The sequence below is a fragment of the Littorina saxatilis genome, linkage group LG5 (genome assembly GCF_037325665.1).
Source record: "Littorina saxatilis isolate snail1 linkage group LG5, US_GU_Lsax_2.0, whole genome shotgun sequence".
Lineage (NCBI taxonomy): Eukaryota > Metazoa > Mollusca > Gastropoda > Littorinimorpha > Littorinidae > Littorina > Littorina saxatilis.
This window is the reverse complement of record NC_090249.1, coordinates 26,277,990-26,290,054: the sequence shown is the minus strand read 5'-3', so window position 1 is coordinate 26,290,054 and position 12,065 is coordinate 26,277,990.

The window sequence follows — 12,065 nt, the reverse complement described above, 5'->3', positions numbered from 1 at the left end:
TGAGGTCTTCATCGCCGTTTGCCTGGTACAGCAATTACCGTGATTTCTTCGGGGGGGGGGTGGGGGGTCACAGTGAAGGGTATTAGGGGCGTTTGTTGGTTTGATTTACATAGTACATATTATGATTTACATGGTTTGATTTATATAGTACATAGTATGATTTACATAGTATGCTACTGGAGTAAGGACCCTTGACTGTGATATTGCCGATATTTTAGTTTTGTTGAAATGTGAGTCTGGAATTCGTCTTTATAACTTCTGCAATGTGAGATTCCAGATTGTTTATTTTGTGTATCCATCTAAGAAACGAAGCAACGTAAGAGTTCTAGATATAGGAGACAAGTGCAACAAAACAGCGGTTAGGCCGTTATACGGAACAAATCTCCTGGCACCTGAGAGAATAACATGCATTTAAATGAACAAGCGACTATCATCCTCTGTTGTTTAATCTCTTGTGGTCTATTTTTTAAGACAATTACGCTTAAAAAATGTGCTTCTTGAACAATTACACAAAAACACCACACACACAGACACACACAAAAACAGTAACCTGGTTATGACTGCCAAGGTGACGCCGTCTTTTATGTTTGTAGATTTTCCTGTAAAAGTACACTAACCCCTGTGTGTTTGTGCGGGGTGAACATCAGGGATCACATCCTCAACTTAACGCCATGTGTTGTACATGTGTACCTTGTCAAGTTGTTGTCGTGTCATTAGCCTGTCCCGGGGAGAATAGGATTTATTTACCTGGTGACTTACTTTTTTCTGGTAGCAGGTTCATAGCTTGCGGTAATCACTTCTGGTAGCGAGGTAATGGATTGTGAATTCCTTTGTGGTACCACGTTGATTGCGGCATGGTTCGTAGAGTATACTGTGTTACAACTAAGGAGGAGGAAAAGACGCCGAGGTGTTTTGGGCTACAAGAACAAGGATACAGAGAAAGAATGGACATAGACCTATTGTCATCCTCGATCTTTTGACTATCGACCAAATTTCCTCGACCTTTTGGACCTCATCCCATTGGTCCTCTTTTGTTTCCGAGGAGATGTACGTTTGATTGTGTGTGCCAGAGACAAGAAAACTCTCCCCGACGGTATACCTCCTCCACCACATTCTCCTTTCCTCCTTTCATAACCTCAAAGGACGGGCGCTGTGGCGGGGTGGTAAGACGTCGGCCTCTTAATCGGAAGGTCGAGGGTTCGAATCCCGGCCGCGGCCGCCTAGTGGGTTAAGTGTGGAGATTTTTCCGATCTCCCAGGTCAACTTATGTGCAGACCTGCTAGTGGCTTATCCCCCTTCGTGTGTACACGTAAGCACAAAGACCAAGTGCGCCCGGAAAAGATCCTGTAATCCATGTCAGAGTTCGGTGGGTTATAGAAACACGAAAATATTCAGCATGCTTCCTCCGAAAACGGCGTATGGCTGCCTAAATGGCGGGGTAAAAACGGTCATACACGTAAAATTCCATGAACGAAGAAGAAGAAGAAGAATAACCTCAAAGAAAGACGTTGTCGTGTGTCTGTAACAGCATTGCAATAGTCTCATACTACACAACAAAGTTGTCTCCGGTCGCGTCAGCTGATCCTACAAGCAGATTCAGTTTCAGCCGGTCATTTTGTGCCAAAGCCTCGTGCCCCTCCTCGTAAAGTGTTTCCATACAATTCCCTAATGCCCCAGGATAAAGCGCACAGAACTGTTTCCATCTTCCCAGTTCATGGCTGTGGCAGTTTTAAGTGAATTCTGGGATGCCCCTTGGTCCTTGAAGTCAACGTCCAGCGGGTCGAGTTCCGACAGACGACGCCCGGAGATTTGTGGGTATGTGACAACGGACTTCACATCAGCACGCACAGGGATTTTGGTCTCAGGTTGAATCTGTAGCGGCGCCATGACTAACGTTCTGTACATTAGGAAAAAGCCCAGCCTTCAAAAAGAAAGCGAATTGAAGCTAGTACTTGAGAGTATCTTCCAAATAAGGATGAACTCTACAGAGATTTTCTTTGTGCATCCGCATGAAACTCAGTCTTCGGGGAAATAGCTCAGTTGGTAGCGGCGCTGGCTTCAAACCCAGTTGTTGCTATCGGCGTGGGTCAGAAGACTTGTGCGTGGGTTCGATCCCCACGTTCGGCTAGGGATTTATTTCCCAGAGTCAACTTTGTGCACACTCTCTTCGGTGTCCGAACACCCCCGTGTGCACGCATGCGCACGATAAAGAACCCAAGTTCACAGCGAAAGTCTCAGGGATGGAAACATGAATACACGCATGCAGGAGAAAGTAAGAAATGGGTAGCGCCGTATACTGTATGGCAGCTCGCTTTTCCCAGGGAGAAAGCAGCCCGAATTTCCACGAGGGTAACCTCACGGGACTATATAAATCTTATCCTGATCCTTATCCTTATCCTTCGTCCGCTGAAATTGTCGTAACATAGAACCTCCTTTTCGCCCTGTCATATTCATGTGTCGAAGGTCAGTTTCGTGGATTCTGAGATTAAATTGCAGCAGTGTTAGCAGCCTTCCTTTAAAACACGTGTCGAGTATCTAAACACGAAATGCATAAAAAGGAAAGATAGAGTAAACGCGAAAAATAGAAGATCGCTGTTACATGTATAGCTTTCAGGTTTTTTTCTCCATTAAAAAAAATAAATAACAGCAATGAGATAATTGCTCGGTGTATATAATGAAATATTTATCTTTTGTGTCCAAAAGTGGTATTTTCATTGTTACAACAGCAATGTGAATACGCCCATATCAATCAAAAGCGTGTAAAGATTCTAAGCTTATAATTAATTGTGTTGTATAAGATTGTTATCAGCATCGGCCATCGTGTAGGCTACAACATCGACTGGAAATCAGTTTAGGGAGAAGTGCAAAAGCCTAAAAAGACTTTCTCTTTCTCGAACATTTTGAGACAGTTGCCCGTCGTTAATTAAACGTCACTTGTTGCGCACAGTTCCAGTCATGCCGAAATGACGCAAAAACTCCAGTGAATTTTGCCCCCCTTAATGGTGTTAATATGTCCAAAAGACGGCGGGAAAACAGCCGTTCACGTAAAAGCTCACCGAATCGTGCTAAGACGAGTATTACGTTGGTGTTTCATCCCACGCACGCAGCCTTGATATAGTTTCTGATGTTTGGTAGTTTGTTTGTTTGTTTCAATGTTTGTTTGGTCATTTCTTTCGTTTTTATATTTAGTCAAGTTTTGACTAAATATTTTAACATCGAGGGGGAATCGAAACGAGGGTCGTGGTGTATGTGCGTGTGTGTGTGTGTGTGTGTCTGTCTGTCTGTGTGTGTGTGTGTGTAGAGCGATTCAGACTAAACTACTGGACCGATCTTTATGAAATTTGACATGAGAGTTCCTGGGTATGAAATCCCCGAACGTTTTTTTCATTTTTTTGATAAATGTCTTTGATGACGTCATATCCGGCTTTTCGTGAAAGTTGAGGCGGCACTGTCACGCCCTCATTTTTCAACCAAATTGGTTCAAATTTTGGTCAAGTAATCTTCGACGAAGCCCGGACTTCGGTATTGCATTTCAGCTTGGTGGCTTAAAAATTAATTAATGACTTTGGTCATTAAAAATCTGAAAATTGTAAAAAAAAATAAAAAGTTATAAAACGATCCAAATTTACGTTTATCTTATTCTCCATCATTTGCTGATTCCAAAAACATATAAATATGTTATATTCGGATTAAAAACAAGCTCTGAAAATTAAATATATAAAAATTATTATCAAAATTAAATTGTCGAAATCAATTTAAAAACACTTTCATCTTATTCCTTGTCGGTTCCTGATTCCAAAAACATATAGATATGATATGTTTGGATTAAAAACACGCTCAGAAAGTTAAAACAAAGAGAGGTACAGAAAAGCGTGCTATCCTTCTTAGCGCAACTACTACCCCGCTCTTCTTGTCAATTTCACTGCCTTTGCCATGAGCGGTGGACTGACGATGCTACGAGTATACGGTCTTGCTGAAAAATGGCATTGCGTTCAGTTTCATTCTGTGAGTTCGACAGCTACTTGACTAAATATTGTATTTTCGCCTTACGCGACTTGTTCTTAATTGTATTCCATTCGGGACCAATTCAGGCGTCCCACAAGAGCGCTCCATACGTACCACAACATCGCCAGGTTTTTCAAATCGCGGAAAAAAAGAAGCATGAATAATGTATGGCGAACAATGCTGATATCCGGACCACCAGCCTCGTTTATATCTCTACCATCAGTTCTCGAGGGCCGATAGCCTACCCGTTCAGACCCCTGCTTGTGGACCCGCTATGTGGTAGACCACCGACTACTCTGTCTGAGGAACAGGTGGCACCATTTTTCTTCGGCGGCGTTGTTCGTGTAATACAGACCGATTTTTGCCATTCTGAAGCGATAAGGCTGCGTGGCGATATCACGAAAAGCAGCAGGGAATGAGGAACGAAGTACTGATGGACACGAACGTTTGTGATAATGGTGATGACTGCTGGGGTATTGGGTCAGATACACGTTTTTAAGATTTAACTTTTATGTTGCACTGAATCAGTCATTGTCTTCCTTTTACACTATTAGCTGTGTCAGTTTCGGTATTGTAACAGTACTAGTGTTGCACTTTTTTTCCTATTCACTTGTTTTTGTTTCTGTCGGCTTGTTTGGTTATTTCATATTTACTTACAGGGGCGGACGAGGGGGGGGGGGGGGCACAGGGGGCACGTGCCCCCCCCCCCCCCCCGGAAAAAAAAAAAGAAGAAGAAAAAAAAAGATTTTTCTATGCTGATTCTATGACCATTTCTAAGTTCAAATGGCACCAGATGGCACCATTTTGCTTCTTTGGGCAAAAAAAATTTCCGGGGGGGCATGCCCCCGGACCCCCCTAGCAAATTCGGGCGCTTCGCGCCCATCACATTCACTTCAAAGTGCCCCCCCCCCCCTTACAAAGCAACGGATCCGCTCCTGACTTATATGTATTTATTGATGATCAGTTTACACACGTTCAATGGCCTATCAACCATAAAGTCTCACGCTAAGAAACTTCTGGTCAATGTAAACGTCAATGCAAAAACAAAAACTAATCTCATAACAGCTTCAAAACAAAATGCGTCATTGTTTCGATGGCTGTAGCCCCCCCCCCCCCCCCCCTCCCACGACTGTCGGACATAACTTGAATAAACGACAAGCCTCGCCAGCATCATCTAGGCACACGTCCTAATTTCAATACAAAAGATAATCAAATAAATAAATAAATGATCCGATTCGGACTTGTTATGTTCCTGCTGCAGCGTGGAAAGTTTCCATGTGTACTTCGCCTTGTTTATTCACCTCTCTCTCTCTCTCTCTCTCTCTCTCTGTTTTAAGCTTTCCGTGCAAGCAAAACTGAATTGTGACATTCTGGGAGGTTGGCAACGGAGAGACAAAAAATCTGTAAAATGCACCTGAAGCAGATATATACATTGTAGTGTCTTTGTCCCGAATGTGTCACTACCACTTCTGAACCACTGAACGAATAGATGTAAAATTCCACAGAGAAGCAGAAATGCTGTGCGTGTCGTCTTTGGGGTGTTGCACGCGGATGCAATTGTAACCATTGTCAAGGGAAGAAACTCCAGCGCGTTTGTGGTGGGGTGAGTGACGTGCCCCTCGTTCCTGTTTGAAAGGTCGATGTTGTAAATCAATACCGTGATTCAGAAACTGCTGACAGCGACTGAGTAGAAATGACAAGGCGGGGAAAAATGGAGAAAGAATGTTAGAGAGAGAAAGTGGGGGGGGGGGGTTCAAGAGGGGGTGGAGGTGGTGGAATGATGAGAACGGCAAGCCGGGTGGAAGGGGGGCCGGACTGGACTTGAGGGGGGGGCAGGCTGCGCAGGAGGTAGGGCTCTGATTGGAAAATCCATTCTGCCCAGATGTGTGGTTTAGCGCCAAGACAAATCGGGTCTGGACCAAGTTTCCCCACATAACCGTATCGTCTGAACATCGGCCCTTGGAACCGCTGTGACTCGGCCGAATGGTCCCCGCCGGCCATGTAAGCCGCCCCTTTTCTGATTCAAAAAGAATAGGGTCCCAAAACAAAGTCAAATTCGCGAGACATTCAGTCATCACAAAGTTAGTTTACTGTACCAGGCCCGGCCGGGAAGGGAGCACTGAGCAAAAAGTAATGCTACATTGTTTCTTGGAATTCAATCATGGAAAGCAACTAGGATAATAGTTTACGTGGGCCGTACGGTTCCTGTGTCAGTGTCAGTTGACATGTGAAAAGACAAGTCATACTCATCACCCAGTGAAAGTTCATGAGTCATCGAATCAGTGACAAACAGTCATGTCATCAAAAACACCACAAGCAAACAGCGGCTGACGGCCGAGAGAATAGTGATGATTACATGATGAAATTTAAATGTAATGTCCTCCTGTCAGTAGCAGTGGCCAATCAATCACAGGTCTTGTTAAATGATTACGCCATCAGTCAGCTAACCGTAAAACCTGTACAGTGGAACCCCCCTTTTAACTTGAGACCCCCCGATTCAAGTTAAGACTCCCTTCCTTTTAAGACCCTCTTTTCTCAGACTTTCTTTTCATAGGCCTTTCTAATAGATTTACCCCCATTTTAAGACGCCCTCCTTGTTTAAGACCTGATTTTCTCAGGTTTTTCGGGGGTTTCATTGTACTTTATTAAGACGTCAGCGCGTGGGAGTCGCCAGGGCGGATCAGGGTGGTCGACGTCCCAGAGGGGGGACCGCTCTACGGAGCAACGTGAGCGAGATAATGCTCTCCGTATGTTTCTTATGTGTGTGTCACATTCCTGCGCCCGTGTCCTCCCGGCCCGATGAATGGCATGGGAAGCAGGCTGTTCGCCTCCCCTGGCGTTGTAGATATGGGGGCGATGAAATAAGAACTGCTAGTGGAATAAAAGTACTTTAGACCCCCCCCCCCCCTCTTCTGAGAACCCCACCCATCAATTTAGACTCCCCCGGCAACCCCTTTTAAAGACCTTTTTACATTTAGTCAAGTTTTGACTAAATGTTTTAACACAGAGGGGGAATCGAGACGAGGGGTCGTGGTGTATGTGTGTCTGTGTATGTGTGTGTGTGTGTGTGTGTGTGTAGAGCGATTCAGAGTAAACTACTGGACCGATCTTTATGAAATTTTACATGAGAGTTCCTGGGTATGATATCCCCAGACGTTTTTTTCATTTTTTGGATAAATGTCTTTGATGACGTCATATCCGGCTTTTTGTAAAAGTTGAGGCGGCACTGTCACACCCTCATTTTTCAATCAAATTGATTGAAATTTTGGCCAAGCAATCTTCGACGAAGGCCGGACTTTGGTATTGCATTTCAGCTTGGAGGCTTACAAATTAATTAATGACTTTGGTCATTAAAAATCTGAAAATTGTAATTAGAATTGTTTTTTTATAAAACGATCCAAAATTACGTTCATTTTATTCTCCATCATGTTCGTGCGTGCGCATGTGTGTCGTATATAGTGTGCGTGTTCCGAGAAAACTGTTGAACAGATCGTGAAACTGTACATACGAGAAATTCTTCCAGATGATATCCCCTGATTTGTTTTTCATTTTTTCCAAAAACGTTTGATGATGTTCTATCCGGCATTTAGTGAAACTTGAGGCGGCACTGTGGCGATCTAATTTTTCAACCTCTGAAATAGATTGAAATGTTGGTCAAGGAATCTTTAACTCAGTCAGGACAATGGGATTGTTCACCACGAAAGCTTTTTTTTTTTTAAACAGTTGGTCATTAAAGTTGTCATTTAATTCGATTTGGAAGTGATTGCGATGTATTCGTTATCAAAAACAAAATAGAAACAAAATTTGTTTATGTGTGCGGAAGCAGGGTCAGGGTGGGGTTGCCGAGAATTAAAAAGTATTATTGCTTAGTCTAACTTTTTTTATGGGTGCGCCGGAAGCGGAGCCGAGGTGGGGTGGGGTGGGGTTAAGACTGAATTAAGTGGAGGTTAGGTGTGTGTGTGTGTGTGTCTGGGGGTGATGGTATGCTTGCTTTGTCTATGAATTGGAAAGTCCCGTCTTGACTTCATCGCTTATTTTCACCATCGTCTTTGCTCAGTTACCCGCAACTCGTATACTTTGAATGCGGTTATGTAGGGGTCATCAGTCTACACATGTGCACACACACTCTCTGTCTCTCTTTCTCTAACCTCATTCTAGCAATATCAAATGTAAAACAATGCAGGCTTTCTCTTATTACTTTTTGCATTTTTAACAAAAGTAAGTCATAGAAAAGTGTTTTGATTGGTACAGACTTAAACAAAAAATATTATATATGCACGTAAATGAACAAACAAACAAACAAATACTGCACGCAAATAATGAAGACTTTTGGAGTTTGCATAAAACAAGACTCTTAAAACGTCAAGTATTGACAAGATGACTGATATGTATTGTATGTGCAGTAATTGTTCCAAAGTTATCTGTTAAAAACAATACCCACACAGGCTGGGGAAAAGAACATACATGCACATCACTTGATTCCCTGGCATGGACCCATGCAGCAAAAAGAGACACAAGGATTCTATACACAGATATAAAGCAGCTAAGCTTGTTTCCACTTCATCCAATATTGTCTTTGGCCTTCTTTTTTTTTTTAATTGTTCTGCAAAATTCGTTTGTATACAACAGCAAGATTATTTTGGTAGCCACGCTTTGACTGATTGAATGGCGTTCTCTTCCAAAAAAAATATAAAAAAATTAAAAAAACACCTGTTTCTTAAATGTTGGTTGACTAGTTCTTTGGCAGTTTTAAAATCAGTCATCATATACCGAGAGGCCTGGTTGCTTAGTACGTAGAGCACTGGACTTGGGATCCTTGGGTTGTGGGTTTGAATCCAGCATACACTGGTCAACTTAGAGACAGTATCCATGCCTCCTCCCCCCCCCCCCCCCCCCACCCCCACCACTGTGGTATGTAAAAGACGTATGTCTCACGCTTTCTTTCTTTGCCGCTACTAAAACATGAGTAAAACTGAATGTACCAAGCTTCCGCCGGGTGCATGACAAGAACGATACATGGATAAGTTGATGTCTAGCTTAGCTTGACAGCTTTGTTAAACAATGAACATAATCTCGTGTGGAAGAAAACCGTCCCACGACAAATTCAAATAGCAGGAATCTTTCTTTCTTTATTTGGTGTTTAACGTCGTTTTCAACCACGAAGGTTATATCGCGACGGGGAAAGGGGGGAGATGGGATAGAGCCACTTGTCAATTGTCAATTGTTTCTTGTTCACAAAAGCACTAATCAAAAATTTGCTCCAGGGGCTTGCAATGTAGTACAATATATTACCTTACTGGGAGTATGCAAGTTTCCAGTACAAAGGACTTAACATTTCTTACATACTGCTTGACTAAAATCTTTACAAACATTGACTATATTCTATACAAGAAACACTTAACAAGGGTAAAAGGAGAAACAGAATCCGTTAGTCGCCTCTTACGACATGCTGGGGAGCATCGGGTAAATTCTTCCCCCTAACCCGCAGGGGGGGGGGGAGGAGGGGGGGGAGGAGGGGGGGGGAGGAGGGGGGGGGGAGGAGGGGGGGGGGAGGAGGGGGGGGGAGGAGGGGGGGAGGAGGGGGGGAGGAGGGGGGGGGGGAGGAGGGGGGGGGGGGGGAGGAGGGGGGGGGGGGGGGGTAATAGCAGGAATGTCATTCTGCCTTAAGTGCAGGTGGCTGATTACTCCTAAACATGCACACACACCTGGGTAGTGTAACTCTTCTGGCTGTTAGCTTTTCACTGGGAGGAAGCCACCTGAAATTCCCAGCAATGGGATCATACAATTATAAAAATGAAATCAAAATCAACAGTAATTTTTGTTCATACAACAGTAAGAACATTTATGCAGTTACACTGTATCACATATTTCATTGTCTCCTTTGCTAACAGAACAAAATGATGACAGTTTCAACGGTGATTGTACATTTGGATTTAAGAAAAATTTCAATTATAACACAAAGGGCATGTAATATAATTAAAGCATAATATGAAACGTTTTGGAATACCTGACATTAACAGTATTAGGTTAATACGTTAGGTTGATTTGATTTTATTCTAATTCATGATGAGCGTTCTACCACTTTTGTTGTTTGCAAACAGACGTCTCATAAATTGTCATCAAATAATGTAAAAATCAGTCAAAACCTCCTGGATACATTACATTTTACAAATTCACAATAGAAATAAGCATAAACATATGAAGACTGCATGTATAATTTTTTTCAGAGACAAATAATATCATCAACATAATGAAGACATGTATATTTTCACAGAACAAAAAATATCAATCTCATCCTCATCAGGTGCATGGCACAATCTTAAAATCTCAGGTTTGGAAAAGAAAATGGAAGTTGTACACTTTAAGATATAAACGTTTGTGAGTAGTAGTACCATGTGAGCTGTTTGCAAAAGGATTGCAAGGTAGTGTCCAACTGACATTTGGAAAAAAAAGAGAAAAAAATGAAAAATGAAAATCTGTCACACACAAAATTCAAAAATATATAAATACAAAAATACATGTACTGAAATGGTGACTAAGAAATTATGGGGTGGGGATACAAGAAACAACATCCGAGGGGAAAATATTCCAAGAAATGTGCGGATTGTACAGCAAGAAGTTATAATTATTTGCCAAGAAGTTCCTTAAAAAAAAAGTATGTACCAGGTACATATATATGGCCAAGATCATATCTCATTTTGGCAAGAATGGCTTGGGTCAACTCTTCTCCATGAATCTTTCATTTAACTTTCCTGATAACCTAAGGAATACACATTTGCGCTTAACAACTTCCAAACGACGAAAGAAAACACTTAGTGTACGAAAGTTCATTAAAAGATTCATACATGGAACAGCCGGCAGAAACTTAGAATTATATTTTCTTGGATACCAAAAGCACAGGTTTTGACATGAGTCTGGTTTATTTGCATATTGACTTCTGTTTTGGAATTTGAATTTCTGATCATCTCTCTATGATATGTAAATGACCTTTTTTTCCCCATGCTGTGCATGCATGTGTACAAGCAAGTAAGGTCACTGTGATAACACCACAGCACAGTCTAAAATCACATTGTGATTGTATTTCAATAATTGGTCAGGCAATTTACAGTGCGAGTGAAGAGTTTCAAGGAAAATAAAGCTGGGGTCTGGGGGGAAGCTGAGGAGTTTTATCAAATTAAATGCGACTTGTAAACCTTTCCTGAAAGACACTTTGCAAATATTGCACTATACATGCACAGAGTTACGTATTGTTTTACTGCAATGCACACAAGTATGTTTAGCACAGCGATATGACATAAAAAAAAATAGTGAGATTATGCCTGCGCCCCGTGTTCTTTCAGCAAATGTTGGGACAAATAATGGGCTTGAGTAGAATTCTGATCCACGGTGTGCTCATCTATCCGTTTACCAGACCTGTCAACTCTTGTAAACCCTCAAGTATAACAATTTGGACATTGTTTGTTTGTTTGTTTGTTTGTTTGTTTGCTTAACGCCCAGCCGACCACGAAGGGCCATATCAGGGTGGTGCTGCTTTGACATATAACGTGCGCCACACACAAGACAGAAGTCGCAGCACAGGCTTCATGTCTCACCCAGTCACATTATTCTGACACCGGACCAACCAGTCCTAGCACTAACCCCATAATGCCAGGCGGAGCAGCCACTAGATTGCCAATTTTAAAGTCTTTGGTATGACCCGGTCGGGGTTCGAACCCACGGCCTCCCGATCACGGGGCGGACGCGATATTGTTTGGATTTTCAGCTTAGCAAATGTTGTTTAAGAGTAGCATTGTCTTTCATTAAATCGGCCCCCTAGTCACGTTCATCACATTCACAAACACGGGAAGTAACTCAGTGAAAATAACCCAAACTAACCATCACAAAGATCGCTCTTTCTTTGTCTATTCTATGACATTTAATTAAGCTTTTAAAACACTTGAAGGCAGTCCTCCTGGGTAGGAGCATTATTTGTATCGCAGAATCTTATGGTATAACTTTAGAAGCGATCTGAGGGCCTTTTTCATTAGGTACTAGCAGTCAGGCCCGGCTTCGCCCGGGTG